Source organism: Lepisosteus platostomus, chromosome 12 (assembly GCF_059453375.1).
Source record: "Lepisosteus platostomus isolate fLepPlt1 chromosome 12, fLepPlt1.hap1, whole genome shotgun sequence".
Lineage (NCBI taxonomy): Eukaryota > Metazoa > Chordata > Actinopteri > Semionotiformes > Lepisosteidae > Lepisosteus > Lepisosteus platostomus.
Window position 1 is genome coordinate 2,542,392 of NC_142622.1, and position 21,700 is coordinate 2,564,091.

The 21,700-nt window shown below is 37.6% G+C and overlaps 1 long non-coding RNA gene across 1 annotated transcript; it reads left to right on the forward strand.

Annotated features, from left to right (window-relative positions):
* The first annotated feature begins 8,214 nt into the window (after positions 1 to 8,214).
* On the forward strand, positions 8,215 to 19,529 carry LOC148650848 (uncharacterized). The gene is made up of 2 exons (XR_015925585.1): positions 8,215 to 8,411; positions 18,867 to 19,529. It is a non-coding gene; the product is annotated as an uncharacterized LOC148650848 (long non-coding RNA).
* Positions 19,530 to 21,700: the final 2,171 nt, after the last annotated feature.

The window sequence follows — 21,700 nt, forward strand, 5'->3', positions numbered from 1 at the left end:
AAAGGGCTTAAAAGCATTTATCACTGCATCCAAATAGCTATTTTTGTCTAAAAGAAGAGTTAGTGCTAACAGAAAAGCTTCAATGTATTTAATGTGTTTTCTGTAAATAGTGTTTATTTGTAAGATGACATTTGAGGGTTCACAGCCGAGGGCAGGAAGGACTGAGTGACTCCACACGCACTAATCTAGACTATAGACTACAGGACAAGAAGTCAGCAGCCACTATTGAAGCAGGAAGACACGCTGAACAGCAAAAAGCCCCTGAATATGCAAAGGGTGTTTATGCTCTTTTCTTAAGCTGATTTACCTCAGGCTGTTCTGATTAACTTCTGCTTAACTTCATGACCATTAAATACTTCTTGGAATTAAAGCTATTAAAAGAAGACCTGCAGTCTGGTGTCACCTACAGTGCATGTGGTGGCAAAAACAGAAAATGTTTTTTCAGCATATCTGGTGAGCAGTGTGGCAGCATTGTAGCTTAACACTGCTGCTTCACAACGTCTGGGTCTTGGGTTTGATTCCAGACTGAACCACCTTCTGTGTGGAGTCTCTATGGTCTCCTGGTGCTTGGGCTTCTTTTCACTATCCAGAGGCATGTGGGATAATTTGATCGGGCTCTGTGAAATGTCCTGTGTCTTTGTCTGTCTGAGTGCCCTACAATGAACTAGCTTCCTGTCCAGGGTGCAGCCCTGTCTTTTACCTTGGGTCTTGTTCCAGCTTCCTGCAACCCTCACCAGACATGAGTGTCTTTCTCGTAATGGATGGACGGGGCATTTCTGGCAGGAGTTCTTTCTGGGAAGACCTGTGTTAGCTTAAATTTCCAACGCCGAGGAAGTGCAGATTAGGACTGACAGTCTCAGTAAATAATAAAAGAAAGCCTCAGTTTATGTAGTGAATTTACAGGCTTTGCCCACTGGCACTGCCTTGGAGAAAACAAATTAAATTTCCTGATCTTCAATGGCAATCCCCTGCCTTTCAAACTGTGTGCTCGTAAAGCAAGTCTGTCATTGCACAAAGGAAAAAAAACATGCATGCCTTAAAAACATCTGGCTGCTCTCAAAATGTGCCCCGGGCCATTCTACTTACAATAGAAAATGATCTATAACTTGTATTGAATTATGTTGCAGGAAGCACAGCTATATGGAAAAATACATTTTTTAATTGCAATAAGGATATTTAATAGAAATGTAGACCTAAGTTAATTATGATTTCAAATGCATTTATTTTCCTTTTTCATTTTATTACATTCATGTATCTATATATGTAATTAATTGTGATGCCTGCCAGTTAAGGTTTAATATATAAGGTCAATATAAGGTCATATAATTACATATATCTGAATAATTTATATAGACTCTAATAATGCTTTTTCTCATGTTAAACACCAACTGAATTCACACAAACTTAATTTAAATTCACACAAAAAAAGCAGTTAAAGCAAAGTAAGTCACTATAGATTAAATTGCTAGGTGTCTCTATACCGTTCTATCTTTTGCTTTTCACCTATGAAAGTGTATAAAATCCAGAGTAAAACCACCAGAAGTTCTGAGATAACTTTTCATTTCCTTTCTGCTGCAGGAGTGCTTGTTTTCTAGATAAAATCTGTATTCTTGGGAAGCATTAAAATGAAAATTGTTGCAAAAAATGTCAAAAACACATTATTAAGTGAGTTGTATTCTTTGGTTGGACATAATTATTGTCATCAAAGGAGCACGCGAAAACCAGGAAATATGTAACAAGAACCCACACGATTACAAATAAATATAACAGTTTCCAGTGTTGCTCTTTCCAAAAAATTCTGCCCTTTCTGAGCTCCATTATAAATTCCAACTTGTTTCTAAAAGCTATATAATATATATAAAAAATGTTTATTAGAATATTTGCACCTTTAAACTTTCACAACAGCATACAGAAAATTCAACAGAGCAAAAATCTACACCGATTTTGTTTTTTCATAACAGCATTTTGAAATACAAAATTAGTGCCTTTTTTTTTACAAGTTGTGTGACTGTTTAAATGCTTCCATGCCTCAGATTTAGAACTCCCTAGTTCTCAAGATGACAGAGCTCTTTGTGTTTATTGGAAACACATTTTGCATCACAAATAGCACTGCAATATTTTTCTTCATCTGTTTTAAAATGTGGCCTGAATGAGGCCCCCCTGCTGACTCACCAGGCTGTCTATAAATTAGAGAATCCCAACAGCTCGTAAAGCTTCACATACCCAGAGCTACCCCCAGGTAGGTCAACCCGGACTCCGGCTGGGCCTGACCACCTCTGCTTCCCTGCCTCAGCGCCAGCTCCTCCTGGCGCAAACATGGCCACTGCTGCACCTACTTCCACTCCCTGGAGCTCCTTCCCCAGAGACAGACGTCCTGCGCGTCTGTGGAGGGAGCAGGCCTGCTCTGCCCTGCAGGCATGTGATCGGGGTCAGCTGAGCGCCGCACCCTGGCCCCCCCGAGACAGCTGCCACCCCGCTGCCCCTGCCACGCCAGGCCAGCTCTCCTGACGCGGGAGAAGGCGACTCTGTCCAGCACGTCCGTAACAGGCTGCGTGCTAGTGAGCCCTGCCACCTCCACACCTCACTCCGGCTGCGACTGGAGAATGTGCTCATCCACGGGCTCGGTCATTTGCTTTTGCGCTTTATGGAAAAAGCACATGTGCCCAGGCATTTTAAATTTAAGAAGGGTCACTGACAACAAAACAGACTCTTTCTTTCATGTTTTTTTATTTACCTGCTTTAAAGTGTTGGCATCAAGTTGGCAAAGGCAGAATCTTGTTTAGATCAATCAATCAAAACCCACTGCCCGCTTGTGAAGTGCTGACTCGGCCGCAGTGATATTTATCAGAGACGTTATTAGATACTGTTGCTTGTTCCGTTATTTCCCTCACAACAGTGACTTTCTTTCGCAAATGCACCCTCCCCACTGGGTCACAAAATGATGACATTTCAAGAGGAAAGCCTGAAATTTGTTCAGGATATCAGTACATTACATGTCGAATCAGACAATATAATAAAAAAATAATTAAAATGCATAGAGTTAGATATTACTCCATGTTTGTTGGTTTAGCGGATATTTGTATAATTTTCAGTCTAAACAATAGTCTACTCTTCAGAAAATAATGAAGATGAAAAATATCATTTTTCAATACATCTTGTTAGCAGCATAAGGTAGACTAAGGTCTTCATTAAGCCTTTACCTGAATTTTTAAGTGGGAAAGCATGACAGAATAATAATAAGGATTCTGAAGATTTTGTCATCTCCCAGGATTGTAAGATCTTCTCTCATGCTCAAGGCCCCACTAATATAGGCTTATTTAATATAAATAACATAAGTAGGGTTACGCATGAAAGCACCATCTGATCACTGTATTAGAGAAGAAATAAAAACACTGAAGGACATAAAAAATGTTATGCTATTTGATGCATTTAAATAACCTAAACTTAATATCTGAATTTGTTTTGATACTCTAGATGGAGATGATCTGATTCAGAGAAGGCCATGGCGATGGTCCTGATTCATCATCTGTTAGGTCAGTCATTTCTCTGTTGCTACCCCAGATGTGGCACGGCATCTCTCTTCAGGGGCTCTTCAAGAGCGCGCTGATGGCAAGTAGCTGCTCTTAGCCCACAGCTGGACAATAACGCACATTAGACATGACAGGCAGTTTAACAATGGTCAAAACAGCATATTTTCAACCATAATTCCAAATTAAGAGTTATTTTTCTAGGAACGCCTGAGGAGTTTCATTTAAATAACCCACTATCCATTATGACAAGAAATGAAAATTTCTTAGCTGCTACACGTATTGGATATATACAGTAATTGCTTCAATTTAGTTTTAGCCTGTGGGAAATTGTGCATAATGATTCTTAGAACGAAACACATTTAAAACCATTAAAAAAGTATCACAAAGGCAGGGGCATTTTTTTAAAGCCTGACTTCCTCTGTTTTTACACGCATGATCAGTGATGTACAGAGATGACTAAGGGTGGAATGGCTAATTCATTCTCTTTAGTGGTGTACGTTTGAGATAATGCCTGATGATAGCCGCTACATGCAGGTGTGCATTATCATTATCAGCAGGCAACATGCTTCATTGGGTGACGTGCATGTCTGTCACATACGCGTGTGTTTCAGACCGCTCCCTGACAGGTCTTCCTCCTCAGCTGTTGTATTCTGCAACAGGGCTGTGAGACACGAGAGGCGTCTAGTCATTCAGTCAGCCCTAATTCAGCCACTTCCACTAGGAGTCTTTTAATTTATTAGCCTCATAAGAGCTGATCTAACGTGACATACTGTCCCATTAAAGGCGATTTTGCTGTTGCAATAACATGGGGGCTGTAGGATTTTCCAGGTATTATCGATGTTAGCTATCCAGGTAGAGTGCTAAAAGGATTCAGAGTAACTGAGTTACTGTGATCCCAGCTAGAGCTGCAGACTGCAGGGGTTACTTGGAGTGCAGTGGAACAGGCTTCCCCTTTGTATGTTTAATACAGTCACTGGAGAATCTATGGGACAGACCTTGTTATCTGCATTGCACATGTGGATGAATATTGCTTTTGACATTATAATTGGAAAGGCACACAAACGCTTATAAGAGAAGCTGCTCATTTAATACTCAATGAGCAATTCTGACTTTGCAGGACACATTTAGCCTTCATTTCCAAGAGAGGAAAAACATCTATTACTAAAATACACGCTTCGGATTATTTTTGTTAAACCTGTGCTCCTCAATCTTTTCAGCATAGAAAGATAGAGAAAGTGGATTGGATAGCGAAGTTGACAAGTTAACAAGTGTTGTTTAGCGGTAGGTATTTTCTCTATAAGCAGGGCATATTGAACACAAGAATATGATTGTAAAGCTAAATGCCAGATGTCAAACATTGTCTTATTGTATGAATAATATGTCAAAAAACATTACATAAGCATTCCTAGCTTTGTAGAGAAAACAACTCTTTTAAAGGCTGTGATGTAACTGCTTTAACTAAATTTAACCAAAGTAACTAAATTTTGTGAACTAAATTTTGTATCTATCTAAAAACATTATAAAATGAAGCTATAAAAATGCTACCTTTGTTTTTGCCCACTCTTTATAGAAAAGACACAGTGCTGTCTTTTGTGTGAACTTCTCTGTTCTTTAATCCTGGCTCTGTTTCTCAAAGCCCCTAACAGTCTCTGTTCCTACCAAGTGAAATGTACCCTTTCCCAGAGAATCAGTGTAAGACCTGGGCTCAGCTAAAAGACAATCATCAAAGGCAGTGACTGTGTTCCATAAAGTGGGTCACACTGGATTAGATGAGGCCTTCTTTATTAAATATTAAAAGGCTATGGTAGAGGTTGTAATGTGTTGTAAAATTAGTTAAGTTACAGTAACTGATATTGTTTAAAATTCTGATTGTTTAACTCTTTATACAGGACACATCTGGACTTTTGAGTGTCTTTCTGAATACTGTCTCAGACATCTATCTTCATGTTCTGGGGAAGAACAGAGTTCACCCTTCTGTCATTCAAGTCCAAAACCAGACCAGAAGGCTCAGAGAAAACCTGGCGTTGTTTTTGTCCCCATCTTCTACTCGTTGCCTTTATACAATGTTATCTTTGAGTTGTGTGAAAAGCTCCTTGGTCTTCATGGCTGAATCTCTCCGTGAAATTCACTAGCTGATCAAGGGAGATCAGAAAGAGAAGTATGTTCATTCAGAAATCAAAAATGAGATCCACTATTACCGGGCACAGAAGCCACTCAACTAATTGTGCTGCTCCTTAATATAATTTTGTGCACCTAAATTAATTTAAATTTAACACAGCAAAGCATTTGAATACATACAGTATGCAATCAGGACTTTTACATTTTTCCTTCATAACAATTATATGTATACTTCTTTTTGATTTTTGCTCTTATCATACAGTATGGAGTAGCTTGTGTGTAAAACAAGTATTAACTGCTATTTCAAAGTCGGCTTACAGTCGGCTTTATAGCAACATAATGTGAAAGCTTTGCAAGGGATTGCATACTTTACAATACACTCTATTATTGCATTATCACTGTACATGTACTGAAATTTCCATTTTTGAGATGTTTTTTTTCTTTACATTTTGCATTGAGTCCTAGATGCCTCTCATCTGAAAGCACCATATTCCTCCACAATGCATGTATCCCCTCCAGACCCTCTGAGTGTCGGGGGCATCTTTCTGGGGGGACGGAGTGTATTTCTCAGGAATGGGAAGTAGACTCATAAAATGAAAAGAAAAAGCTGTTATCATTTGTCATACTTGCAAGTGTCATAAATCTCTTTCACGCCCCCAGACTCAACAGAGGAAAGATGAATCAAAGTATTGTAATGTAGGCTTACTTTGGTGTTGCCTTTATTCTCCTAGATTTATTTTAATCAAATCAAAGCACAGCATACTGTAGGCTGCTGTTACAGACAGGCCTCTACTGGAAACCAAGATAATGATCACTGCTGCAACACAGGCCTATTCTTCTGAGTGGCTGGCTCATGGAGGCACTTACTGGCACTTACACGTTAGCTCTAAGAGTTGCCAAACAACATGTGTTCATTTCTTAAGAGCTTCCACTAAAACAAAAAGCAAGTTCACACGCTCTGGCAATGAAAGATAAACCGAAGATCCTTCAGGCAAAGACAAACAACCCCTTTCTTGGCTCGACCTGTGGCAGTGCAAAAAAGCTCAAGACTGTGCAGAGCAAGATTCCTAAAAATGGAAGCCTGCGATACAGTACCTTTCAGGCCAGAATCATTTATTTTTCAGAGCCGGACCATTCTCTGTGCTTAAAGTAAATGAAAAGAATACAGAAAGGCAGTGCTCATATATTATTTATAGACCTTCAATTTGCGCTCCAATCAGATTTGGAATTTATCACAAAAATGGTTGTCGTCTTTCGGAACCTGTCCAGAAAAGGCAGCTGTGTGCTGAGTGCTGTAGATTTCAGAGCTGGTATCAAAAAGAATGAAACATTGTACAGTACACAGAGCAGTATTTCTTGGTACTATGAAACGTCTATTTAATATTGAATTTAAGGGATTCTACAGTACTTTGCCAAAGTTCCTTTCAACCTACGGTATTGACAACATTTGTGCTTCTTCTTTTACTTTTCAGGTAATTTAAGCAAAACACAATGGATACTAATGCTAATGAGGCAATCACAAAGGAAAGTGTAACTTTTGCACTATGGACTTAGTGCCAACTAAATAAATCCAATGCTCACATCACTGTTTCAAAAGAGCCAGCTCGTTTCTCTTGTAAGAATGGCAGAACCACACCACACAAACATTTCTGTTGTCCCCGTACAGTGCCGAAATACTTCCCTACCTCTGTTCATCCACTCCTTAACATTACTGTCAAAAATATTTGGTTGTGTGGTTGTTTCAATACATATTAATGATTAGAAGTAACCGAAGCTGATAACAAAAGGAAAACACCAACATGAGATCATTCCTCCTAAATTCCACAAGATGCTCTTGATGGAATGCCCAATTTCCCTTCTTCAGATGACCTAACTAGGTTGTCACTTTTTCATATACTTTATTAATCGCATCTCACATAAGGAGTTTCTATTCTTGCTCAATGACCCATTCGGATCCTAATTAAAAATGATATTTTTTGCTGTTGTTGATGTTATACAACATGTGCCCATTCTCATGCAGTGATATTTTCACAGATCTCCCATCTGGAAATTTCCTGAGTTGGACTTTTTGGATGAAAAAAACTGAAAGACATACACAACTCGCCCTGTTCCTTTAAAATCATTATTTTCACTCAACATCAATAAAAAATCAGCCTTTTTCTTTAAATGTTAATGATAACATGAAGCCCCAAAATGCAATTTCATTTCCTGTGACAGACAGCCCAAATAAATTCTGCTAGACGGCACACACTGAGTTTCTGCCTGGATTAGCTGAATGAATTAAAGTGATATAAAAATGTAACAGCAATAGAAGCCAATTCTGAGCTCTCAGAAGCAGCTTGAAATGTCAAGCTAAGCATTTCTAACAGGACTTCTGTATATTATGACATCAGGCAGATTACTTTTAAAGCAACATTAAAACAATGTGTTTTATAAAGCAACTCAAGAAATGCTCCTAGTGTTTTAACAGCTTTCAGTTTTGTCAGATTTCCAGTTTTCTCTTGTAGACAACTTCCTGCAGCGCCTTTTCTCTCCTCTCTGCCAATCCCTAACGGGCCAGCCTGCAGAAAGGGCAGGGGAAAGAGCCCGCGACTCGCCGTCTCCTTTTAGAAAGCTGCGTTTTTAAAAGAGAGCTTTTTCGAGGTTCACGCTTTTTTTTTTAGGTTATTTTTCATACTATCCGACATCACCGAGAATAGTTTCATACAGTATTTCAGAAAAACAAACATTCAGCATGGGCTCATCATCTTTAACAAAGTTATCGTAAGTAACTGTGAATTAATGATTACATTTTTACCATTTGCTGTTTTCTTTGTGTTGATTATTATTTTCAGCTGTTTTTTTACAGCATACAGCCAAATGCCATTTACCACTAAACCCACAAGTGAAACCCACCTACAAAAAATTCCTTACCAATGAATAGGAGGAAATGAATTATTAATGCCTTATGTCTCATCTGTGAGTTTAACGTTTTGACTCATACTATGATTGTTAATAATCCTTACTCAAAATTATTTTAGAAAAAAACAGTGGAACTGATAATAATCTAATCTGAACAGAAGACCCCCTTTGTCAGATATGAAAAAGAAATAGGGCAAAAAAGTTAATGATCCCTTTCGGCTGCTTGTGATGTTTGTCAGCGAAAACTATCCTTGGCATTTCTCAGACCTCTGAAATGTTGAACAAGCTGAGTAAAGAGAAAAAGTGAAAGTAAAACAAGGACTGGTTGATCTGAGCATTGTTGTCACCTTGCTTTAATTTTTCTTGCCTTCCTCCTCCTGACGCTGGAATGCTTTCAAGTACACCAAGGAAACTCTGCAGTGGATATTGTCCTACATTTTTCTGAGGCTTGTTGCAGTGTTTTTCAATCAGCATTTTTGGCTTTCATGGCTTCAGCTCTTGATGAAGTATGAGCATATCTGTTTTGCTCAGAAAAGCTTCAGATGTGCTCCCCTTACTTTATCCAAATCACATTTCAGTAGTTTGGCCAATCTACAGTATAATGTTTGCAGTGTTTGGAATCCATCATGCAATATGGGATTACTAAGGAAAAACTTGCATTAATTTAAAAATACAAAGAAAGAAAAACTGTTGCCATAAAGATTTATTTACCAGACAAATTAATTAGAAACAAATAATAATAATAAACTTTATTTTATATAGCGCCTTTAAAGGTGGCTTCTCAAAGCGCTTTACAGAATGACAACAATAAATAAAAAGCATACACAAGATAAAACACAATTACAATATATAGAGGAGAGCGTGGATGGTGGTACTAAGAAGAAGAAGAGCAGAGGGGTGAAGAATGGAACCAGTTAAGTAAAGGCTTTTCTGAAGAAGAGGGTTTTGAGTCTGGATTTGAAGGCGTTTACAGAAGGTGACTCTCTGATATCCTTGGGGAGAGAGTTCCAGAGCTTGGGGGCATAACAGGAGAAGGCCCTGTCACCCCTAGAGTGTAGACGGGCTTGGGGAACAGTAAGGAGACCCGAATTAGAAGAGCGAAGGTTGTGAGGTGGGGAGTAGGGCGATAATAGTTCAGAGAGGTACCAAGGTGCCAAGCCATGCAGAGCCTTATAGGTGAGCATGAGGATTTTAACGTCTACACAGAATCTGACCGGAAGCCAGTGCAAGGACCCCAGGATAGGTGTGATCGTTTGCACTAGACCTGGTCAGGATTTTGGCTGCTGAAAAACAAATTCTCATTTACAATGATGACCTGATCAAGACGCTTTTGACCTCTGAAGAAAAGAATTCAAAGCAAGGAAAGAAAGAAAAGAGCAATCAATAAAATATAAACAACATGACCAGACATAACATAGTAGGACACAACAGTGGTGTATTAACAAGCAGAAGAGTGAGGATAACTGATATGCGGAGGAAACAGAATATGTTTGTCATGGTATCTCTCTGGAGAGGGTTTGAGTTGTTCAGCACGATACAGAGCACAGCATGATTGGAAATTACTGTATAAATGATGTGATGAGTAAAGAATGATCATTTGCAATTGGACTATGCTGTTATTATGTAAATGGGAAAGTCCTGAAGTATGGTATAAGGCATATTCATTTATCTTTGAACTTTCTTCTGCCTCATCCCATCTTGGTTTTTGTGCTAGTAAGCATTTGACGAGTTGAGACAAATGAAGAACAGCAGGATCTCCTTAAAGCAGCAGATTTCTTTTCAGTCTCGTCGTTAAAAAAATAAGCAGAAAGGGGCAAAAGTGAACTTCGACTTAAAATGGTAAAATGAAGAATTAATTTTTTTCTTTTTGTCTAAGCAACTGGTAGCAGCTGTAGTACTGGTTGCTAGTTTAAATTAAATTGACGTCAATGTCAAGTTTAATATGCACTCCTTTTTAGCTGCTTCCAGTTGTTTAAGAAATGTTTTTATTGGTAGATTGACAAATTATTTCAGCTTGAATGCAAAAACTGTTGTACGTCTTTGATTCATATTTCCACCATATTTACATCACCCTTAGTTCACATGTATAATATATAAAAAAGGTTTCATCTATGAAATTTATTTAAATCTTCAGATACTTTACATGATGACTCATTGCATTCAGTGTAGAAAACAATTGGCTGCTGGCTTCTTGAGTTGGCGTTTTTGTATTTGTTTCGGTTTATGTTAGCCACCTTTTTCAACTTGCCTTCTCTGCCAAAACATAGCCAGAGAAATCATGTGGATAAAATAAAAAATGGCCAACAGAAAAGATGTAATAAGGCTTCTAGGAGATCTGTCTGTCTCTCTGTGTAACTGCATGAGTGAAGCTGAGAGCCATAAAGAGCACTTCATTTTCATTGCTCATTAAAATAACTTGTTTTGTATTTTGCACAGTTTTCATTCACAACCAATTAAAATAAATAACTATACATATAAAACAGATTGAACACATCTCATTATGTGCTCCTCATTTATTCTCCCTGTCTTGCAGTTATATTTCTTCAAAAGGTCTATTAAAATATTTAGCCTGTAAAGCATGATCTGCTTATACAAAGGTGCAGTATGCCTTACCATTTATTTGACTGAGTGAATCATGAAAAACATGTTTACAGCAGAACAGTAAAAGAAGCATGAGCATATTGTACAACCTTCTATACTGGATAGTCATTCGTTACTGCAATCTTGTAAAGTATGTACTGTACATATCCTGTTCATATGCTTACAAAGGCAGAGGATACAAGTCGCATTAATAGAAGGTAACATGGAATAGAAGCACTCCATTGTAGAACATACTCAGGCAAGGGAAAGGTTAACAGCTATGGCCTCAGATCATTAGATCCTTAGATTAGACTGAACCTTGATGAAAAGGCTATAGATTGCTCATTGCCAAGTTTTAAATTTCATCATGTCTTGGGAGGTACACTGTGCCAGAAAGCTTTGTTTCATGCTCCTTGTTCATATACAAATGTTTGATTTGAGGTTTTTGTTTTTCTGTAAGTTCTTGAAAGGCAGTTAAAAATAAAAGGAAAAAGAAGTGCATCTCAGTCAAGGGTCTTCAATCACTCCAGACATGTTATATACAGTACAGTAAGTCCCACAAGCAACATACATGCACTATGCTGTGTATCCTTCTTTAAAATGAAGCCTGCAGGTTTCTGTTTGCTGCCTCTTTGGAAGAAAAATCAAAGAAACAGTCATTTTGATAGCTTTTGAGAAGATGAAAGAGTTTCTGAACAATCCTAATTCATCATAACTATATCTCATACCTATTTCCAGAATGTGCAGCCTTTAGTTTGAGCATGTTTCATTTCAGCTTTTGGAATACATTTCATGCGATGATTTCACATGCTTTTCATTATATGCAGATAGAATTTCTAACTGCCATGCACAATTATGGAAATGTATTAAATAAAAATAGTTTTCAAATGTACTGTTCTACTAGGAACCTTGAATGACTCATTCAATCAAGGTCTCTCGGAAAAGTACAAGATATGGCACACTGCCTGGCTTTCTCCACTTTCCAGTCCGGCTTTGATTCTTGCTGTCAGTGGGTGGGATTAATAATAAAATGTCTGGGTGACGCCAAACATGGTCTAGGTCAGGGATGGGCAGTCCTGGTCCTGGTCCTGGGGGATCTGTGCTTCTGCAGGTTTTGTAAATCTCTTCAAAGCACCAGCTGGGAGAAGCTGATAAATTGCAAGCCAGAAATGCGCTGATTTACGGGTAAGTCGTTGAGGGCAGAGTTGGAATGAAAATCTACACCGGATCTCCAGGAGCAGGAATGCCCATCCCTGTTCTACTGTATGTCGACACAGAAAGTGAGTTTTGGTTTTGCAAGGCGCTGTGAAAATGCCCCGTGACTGGCAAAGCGACGGTTTCTGCTCCCCCTCACTGCGAGGAGACAGCAGACTACATGCGCTCTGGAGTTAGTGGGTGAGCAAGGCCCAGACAGGAAGCACAACGGCTAACTGCTCTAGAGTCTTCCGGGTACGAATTAGAGATTCTATGATTTAATGTATCAACGTTTCATGGCTGTACAGGCTTTTGCACTGATAAAACAAAAGTCGCTGTTACCAAAAACAGGATGCCCTACTCGCATGCCAACGGAATGGCTGACGTCAGTGGAGAATGGGTGATGTTGACTTATAACGTCGCAGCTTTCTTCATTTCAGCAGATTATTGTGGCAGACTGTTAGAGAAAAGGACCAACTGCCTTGGCACCCCCTGGTGTCGAAGGGGCCAACTCCCAGGCCCCTCTCCTCAAGCGTAACTCACCCTTCCCAGGCACAGAGCCTGGGAAGGACAAACAGACAGCTGACCACTGCAGTATCACTGTGGGGTACAGTCTGCAGTATGCAGTAACTCCCCGGCTTGTGTTCATCATGCTGCTTAGCCATTTGGAAGACCCCGGTTTCTAAACAGCAGCACTGGTATGCAGTTCTTCTGGACGTGCTCTTGTCAGAAGTGACAGAAACATGGCAATTCCAGTTCTTCAAGGACAAGAGACAAAAAAAAACCTTCAGTTACATCATCACGTGAAACCGTGGCGATCTTGGAACATTCTTCACCGCTGTTATTTGATTTGGGGTTATAAATGATTAAAAAATAAAGAACTACCTAATTTGAGTTATTATTTTAAAACTAATCCTTATTTCGGCGTTTTGGCAAAATAATGTTCCGAAAACTTTTTTTCTTCCTGGTCTGAGCAAAATTAATAAGGCCTAGTTTAGTTAAAGTCAGTTTCCTTATAAACGTCCACTGCATAATTCAAAACTAAATTTAATACTACTGGGTTGTGATTTTAATAAGAAACATTTTCAGAAACAGATACTTCTAAAACACTGGCATAGTTTATTAAAGCATTGCCAGCTTTTACTTAAAAGGCGTCTGGATTGAATAAGATGAAATGCCAACTGATTTTAAAAGGGTGGTCTTCTCAATTCAGACTTAGAGAACATTACTATATTATCCTTGATCGTGAGCTGCTCAACTGAGTTTTCCTGGCTGAAGGATAAAGGATTTAAGCTGAAAGAGATTTGCTTTAAAGGAGGTTTTACACCAACAATGCATTCATTCAGAAAACATAAAACATTCATTTAAAAAAGTAGTTAATTAAATCACAGTTAGGCAGCTGGTTAACCAAGCGATATTGAATATTTTGTGTGTGATGAAAACAAGTATAATTTTGTTAGATTATTTTCTTAGAAAATACAACTGTTTTTCACTTCAATATTGAAGCTTCTGTACTTCCAAGAGCAACAGCCAGTGTGAATATTATTTGTCCTAACATGAAAGGGAAAGAAGGTTCTTCAATCAAAGGAAAAGTTAAAAGAAAAATTTTGTTAAAATGCAAAATTTCTAGGGGATTTACAACTTGGAAACTTTGTTGTTTATCTTGAAATACTGTTTGCCTTGTAAAACTTCAGTAAAAGAATTTGAAAGAAAAGTGCTACATTTCTTAAATAAAAACCAAAGCTAATAATTAGTTATGCAATCAATGCAAACCCCATTCACATTTATAAAAGGGCACAAAAATAGTCTTAAAGAAAATGCTATATTAGTAAGATTACAGACACAAGAATATTTTAGACCCCAGAGAAACAAGAATATCGACTCTACTATCTGTAGTAAGGCTCTACAGCTCCACCAAACATCTGTCACAAACCTCCAAAAGGATTTAAAAAGGTTTTTTTGGTGTCAAGGAACACTTTAGTTTTTAAACTTTCTATTTGGAAAGTATGAAGATCCTCTTGTTTTCCAACTCTACCAGGGATCATTTCTGTCCTCTGTTTTACTCTTGCACACCTAAATCAATTCTGCATTTTTATCTTTTCTATAAAGCAAAAAAGCAAATAAGTTGCCTAAGCTTCATGATGATCAGCAGATAAGCAAACAATAATCCACAACAGTCATTTTTCCAAAGCAGTTCTTTTGCATTATTGTTTTCATATGTATATACAGTACAAACACACAAACACTAAAGAAGTACAATAGCAAAACCATTGCTTTCAAACAGAGCATAACAGAGCTGTTTGAATCTTTGTAAAACCATACGGTTTTGTAAGTCAGTGGTAAAAAGGCAAGACTGAAGCAGAAATTTTTATGGGTCTTACACATTATGGGTATTACACATTCCCTTTCTCTGCCATGCAAACCCCTTTCCTTATATAGCAGAACCGATACCTCTCAGACACATCATGGGAACAAGTCAACGCTTGCTGTGGATTCAAGCCTGTCAGACTGAAGACTGTGATTGTTCTCAATTTCACTTTCCCTGAGCAGCCAAAAAGACAAAGGCTTTGCAGGGTTCCTCTACAAACACGCCTGACATAATGAATGTACTGTACAATATTAATGGATAATATTCCTACGGATCATAGGATTACTGTTCTGGAATATATCTATGCACGTGCAATTGTATATTTAAATTACTCCCCACCCCCGTGATTATCTTTGAATAATGATTTCAAAAAGAATTTGTAATCACAGTATTTATATGCAACTAAGAGATTCTGATGAGTTAGGGTTTTACTTTTGTGGTTTATATATTTTGGAAAGCAGTGCAAGTTCTAATCAAATACATTTATTTAAAAAAAATAAAATGCCCTTTTAAAAATTTCACAGAATGATTATTCTGTTCAAAAAGAACTACTTAATAGAAAGTTCCATTCACATTCTCAAAGTTTTATAAACTACAGACTCACAGCAATCCCACGAAGTGTTTTAAAGCCTTCTCCAATCTTAGAGTGCATTCAGCTTGGATAATAACAGCCAGATTTGGGATAACTCTATGGAAACACCTACTCCTCTATTATTTTCCCTGAGAGGCATCACCGGGAAACCACATTACTCAGAGTGACCTGAAGTAAATCACACATCCTTGTAAAAAAATAAAAACCCCAACCCCCAGCAGGCTGTGGATTTAAGCATAAGGTTTTGAAAGAGGGTCTTTCTGACTAACAACAAATTCACGTACTCAGGCCTAGGGAAGCACTTTCTTTGGGCTCTTAGCTGACGTCTATGTGAATCCAAACACACTTGATTTACAGTAGGTTTCTAGCAAATTTATTAAAATGCAGGAACGGTTTGTCCTGATAGTGTATGGCTTTCTTTAGGCAGGAAATTCAAAACGATGGAGCAGTAGATGAAAAGTTAAGACCAAACCTTAAACCTCTGTAAATGGGAGCACGGGAAAGCTACAATGTTTTGGTTTGAACTCAGTGTCCAGTACCAATGAATAAACATTTCTGCTGTGCTGTACTTTTGTAAAGGCACTCCGTTTTAAAAAGGCTTAAAATGCTTTTAAATAAGTGCATTAGGTTTGCTCTAAAATATTCTGGCTTAGGCTGATTGAAAACATCTAATCTGATATGGAATAGTAGACTAAATTTATTGGCTGTCTAGACTGTAGCAGACCTTGGCTAGCACTGCACCCTGAAAGGTAAGGTTTTCCACCTTGAATACAAAAAGACACATTGTGTCCAGGGATACTTGCACCGCATGGAAAGAATTCCACGCTTGGAACTGAAATGTACTGTATAACAGCCATCCAGATTAATCACAACCTGAACAAATCACTACCTATATTCCTATTGTTAATGTTACCTTCACTCTGTTTCTGATTTGTTCAGCACTTGGCAATGGAGAAATCAGTTTGAAAATTATATTAAAACTTTAACATGTTCAAAAATTCAGTAGTGTGTTGGAAAAATTAAAATCTTATTTGCAAGTGGTGAAACAAATATTTCTTACAAAACTCACCATTACGAACCTGTTGATCACCCTGAAAACAGTTTAACTGCATAAAACCACAACCTTAAGAAAAAATGAGAAAGCCTTCTTACTCAATGAAGATCTTAAAGTTTCGATGAGATACTTTATAAAATCTAAAAACAATAATCTACCTTTTTCTTAGGGTTGTATTTGTTTTTTTTTTGCATTTTGATTGCATCATTTTGCATAGATTTCTAAATGCCCTGTTGCCACTATTCACTATTGAATATTCAACACGAAACTAGAAGGAACGTTTGAAGAAATCACTACAATATCAAAAGGATGTCAGCTGATTTTGTTTTTTGATACTATAGAATACCGTATGTATAATCCATATACTTTAAAGTACCTTGCTACCTTAGCGCTCAAATAGTAGCCGACAATCAAGAGATGAACGCCTCCACATGGACAACACCATTGTGCCGAGAAGCCATTATAAACATTGTCTGTGTGTGTTCCTTTGAGGCTTTTAAGTCTTCTGGTTGGCTGTTGTTAAAAGTCCATGTTTTATGCGCGGGGAATAAATTGGACGATTTTCAATCTTATTATAAGCCCAGAAATGGCACTGTTACAAGTGTAAAACAGAGTTATCCTTTATTTCAAAAGCAAGCCTGCTGTCACTGGGGGCTATTTTGCTATCATTCCTATGCGCTGATTCTTGTTCAAAGCCACGATGTTAGGCAAGCCTTCTTGTGAGAGAGATATAAAATGAAGCTGTCCTGTAGGCTTCTTAGTGACGAACTAAAACTTGCTGTACCGCAAGACCTGTTAAATATTGAAATATGAGATGTGTGATGTCATGCTATTCTGCTAAAGCATTTCTTAAGTTTTTTTTTTAAAAGCCATAACTTCATACTGTATATTTGTGTTTCCTTTAATACCATTTGAGGGTCTTATAAAAAATATTTTACATAGCAATGTTTTACATAATGTTAAGTTACATTATATTACATTATGGAAACTTAGGGAAAATCTGTTTAGATACAAAATATCTTCATAATATTAAATATTAATATTACCAAATGTTACACGCAATTTGTGTAGACAATGTATATTCAATACATACTGTATATTCATGAAATGCTACTATGTTATCCAGTTTAACATTTGTACATCAGATACTAAAAAACTAAAGAGTTTTTTGCCTGTTATTTCAGCTACTAGGCTGAATCTCAGAATCTCAAATGCTTAAGAGAACAATTTCTTCCTGTATTTCTTGAGACAATTATTTCGCATATTGAAAAACCATTGTTTTGAAAATGAATTGGAGTTCATATAACGTCAGAAAATGTTGAGCAAATGTTGGACCAGAGAAAAAAATCTTTAAAGTGTCCCTGTTCTTTTATCATTTATATTTACTGACTCACTTAGGCAGCACAGCCTGTGAGTAATTCAGATATAAACAGACTATAGACCAAAATTGTGTGCGTGTTTGATGGACATTATAGAACTTTTCCTAAGGTTTTATAAACAAATACAGCTTAGGACACTTACTTGCCACTTATAGCTTTTGGATATATTTGGTCTTTTCTGAATGATGAATTAGATTATAAATGTAGGTTTTAATTAGGAGAACAATAAGCTCGAAATATGGCAGATGTGGAGTTTTTGTGTGCAGCTGTGGTGAGTGCCTCCCTGTGCAGGCACTCATACTGTAGATAACTCTGTCTTTCAAGCCACACGACGCCTTGCTTCAGACAGCAGATCTGAGCAGGACAAAACCCATGTCCCCCCAGCACTGCCTGTATCGAGAAGTTACATTTTTCAAACGTCCTTTATGAAACATTTACAGTATATCCAGGTAAAACAAGCTCATTGATAAAGTAATTCAACAGATTTTAGAGACAACATACCTGTGGTAGAACCTGCCATTTTGGTAATGGAAACCATTCATAGCTAGAAAGTTTAAACAGTTACGAACAATTATTTTATCCCTAACTTCATTAATTTTGCCCATCTGTTTACAACAGTTTGCATCAGTTACAGTAGATCTTAGCTGAAACTACTCCTATTATTATTAAATACTATTTATTAAAATCACTATTAAAAATAAGTGAGATTCTCCAGTAGTGCAGTATATAAAACCACAAGCAAGATGTTTGCCAATTTTATATTTCTGTCCATTTTAAATAGTCATCCTTAAAGCCAAGTCCAGTGAGACATTGGGCTACGAGTAAACTGGATTAAATTACATTGAATTAGTAAAAGGAAGTTAATCAGTGGAAATAAACCTTACAGGTGGCAAAATATAATACTGAACTAAAATTGAGGAAAACGTGAAAAAGACTGCTTCAGTCTCAAAATGAGAATTTCCTTCATGTGATTATTTATACTCTATATAGTATTTAAATAAACCATACATCTTTTTATATCTCAGAAGCAACAAAGACACTTTTTAAAATAGGTTTTCTAGAATATTTGATCTAAACTATTATTCATTTTTCAGTTCTCTTGTCTGATTTAAATTATGTCCGCTGTTGCTTATTCTTGAAATCCTTGAAGTTCCTCTTTGCAGGTGTGGCATGCCCCAGTGATGGTGCAATTCAGCTGCTCACAGCGAGAGTGGCACTGTCCCGGCGAGAGCTGGGAGATTCCAGATGTTTCCAGATGTCTCCTTCAAGCCAGTCCCCTGATTACTTGAACATGTCAGCCAAGAGAAGGACTTCAAGGGAACTGAATGGAAACATCTGTATTTACCCCGGCCACAGCTATCCCTGCATAAACAAAAAGAGACATCACAGCCCATTAGTGAGGCAAAAGTCAGTATAATGCATGACGTAGTGTAATATTTTAATTAAGTATAACTTTTAAGTTTTAATAAAGTTTTAATTGTATTTAAGCACTAGGTTTCAATAGATATCTGGCTGGTTACTCCTCTGTTTGTAGTGTGGCGGTGAGGACCGGTGGTTAAGGTTCTTGACTGGAATCCCAGGTGGGACTCTGCTGTTATACTCCTCAGCAACGTACAGTACAGCACTGAATTGCTCTGTGTGGATTCCTGTAGGACTGCTGTGTAATGAATGTGTGTGGGCGAATGTATCTTCTGTAATGCTAGATTTATTTTTTATATAATGTTTGTATGTTTTTCGTAAGTCTCTGTCCGTGCCTAAAACAAATTTCTCAGACATTTCAATAAAGTATTTTTGTATTATATCAGTACAAAAACACCCTGTTGCATAACTGTGTGCAAACATAACTTGCTTGAGATAAACAATCTGCCTGTCTCTGTGGAATTTGGACTCATAGATCCGTGCCGAGTTTCTTTCACCTCCTCCACTGGCTTGCACATACAGGCTCTTCAAGATCGTCCTCTGTCTCTCTGATCCTGAGTGGTCGTCCTGTGTGTCAGTCTCTGACTCGTTGTGACCCTCGTAACCAGTAATTGGCTTATGAAGGATGGATTAATATGTATTGATCCCTTCTCTGTGTCTGACCACATGTGCTCCAACGTCCTCTGTACTAATTCATTTGAGGGAAAGCAGCACAGTTCCAAATCAGAAGAAATCCTTCTCGATTTTTCTTGGTGCAAACAAGGACCTTCTTTAAAAAAATCAATATCTTTAGAACGCTTGCAGAATACGGCTTCTTGTGTTGTCAAATAAAAAAGGGGGGCAAAGGCATTTTAATTGAATACCTTTATGATTTAGGAGTTAAGCTTTTAGGCCAGCTATGGCATTCATTGTCAAGGGGGGTAATTATGCATCAAAGATAATAGAAAGCAGAAAGTTTAAATGTTGTTGAGTTGTAATTGATAAGAAACAGAACAGACGCTGAACTCCAACAGAATATAAGGAATTACCATTATTATCTTTAACTCTGATTCTTGTGTGGCGGTGGGGGGGTGAGATAATAATAATTCAGGTGGGGAGCTGCGTCAGCATGCGTAGGCTGCAGAGGAACAAGTAATAGCTTTATTCCATGCTACATTACCTTTGCTTACTGCCCTGTCTTTCTCACACCTGAAGAAGGCTCAATGGTCGAAACATTGTGTTTTCTTTCTTCTTCTTTTCAGCACTGAATAAACCTATTACTTGTTCCTAATAATAATACTGTACAGTTCATACAACAGGTATTGAGAGACTGTGACATGATCTTATTTATGTATAATTGCCTGTGCTTAGTATGAATTACTAATATAGATACTTGCCTCGTTTGCTAAATAAGACATTTTGTACAACAAAGTCAAACACTTTTGTCTCCAGTAATAGTTTAGCAAGCTAAGAGTTTCCCGTTAACTGCTTTGGTCATTGAGGTATTCTGTACACCCTCTGTTCTGCAGTTTGGCCCATTGACAGTATTACTGTAGCGTTGCAGACAGTAAACCAGTTTTGGAGCCTAAAGATGAATCTATCAGACCATCTAAATCATCTTAAAGGCTGGATATCAATAGCTTATTTATGAAACATGGATACATAGGAGCAGGTATGATTTTGGTCATGTTATTTTCTGACTCTCCTTTAGGTTTGCATACGGAATTCCTGAAAAAAAATAGAACTCGACATTCGTTAGTCAAGAGAGAAAAGCAAACTGAGCGTATCATTCCATGAGACTGCAATCCGGGCTCCAACAGGTTTAAACTCAACTAATACCCCGCAGCTTCTTCTTTTAAATAAACAAGTGTCACCTTACATAAGCTGTCTTACTCAGAACAAAAAGCTATGAACAATGGAATTCTGGTGAGTCATAAATATATAGTATCATTACTGTTGCAAAATACCTTTGTTTTTTTACTTTTATAAGCTTCTCACAGACTTTAGATTAAAATGATGAATAGCCATTAAATTACATTTTTAAAAATTAGGGAATTGTACTATTTAATAATGGTTCCACAGGTAAATTACTACAACTCCAACTATAAATAGCATCACCACTGATGAGGTGTTTTCCTCAGACACTGTACTCTGCACAAATGAGAACATGGTATATACTGTGTATTATCTGATGTAATAGGCCAGTCTGATGTAATATTGCAGTACATCTAAATGCTTTTGGTGTGTTCCTGATTTTCAAAGGAGAACAAAAATGACAGACCACAAATCTTTTAAATATGCCACATACCTCAATTTTAAAAAGTTCCAAGGTGTTATATGTACAATAACTTGTATTTACGATAGTGCATTGCACCAGTGTATGTTTCCATTCCAGTAAGCAGAGCTCACACATCCAGTTCTGGGAAAATAAAAGGCTGGCATCTGCAAATAGTACAGAGCCCAGAACTTTACTACACTGACAGAAATACTTGCATCACTATAGGCTACAGTACATACAGTAGCAAAATGCATTCATAAGGATGGCTATGATAATGGCCACAATGTACACACGTACAGAATGTAGCT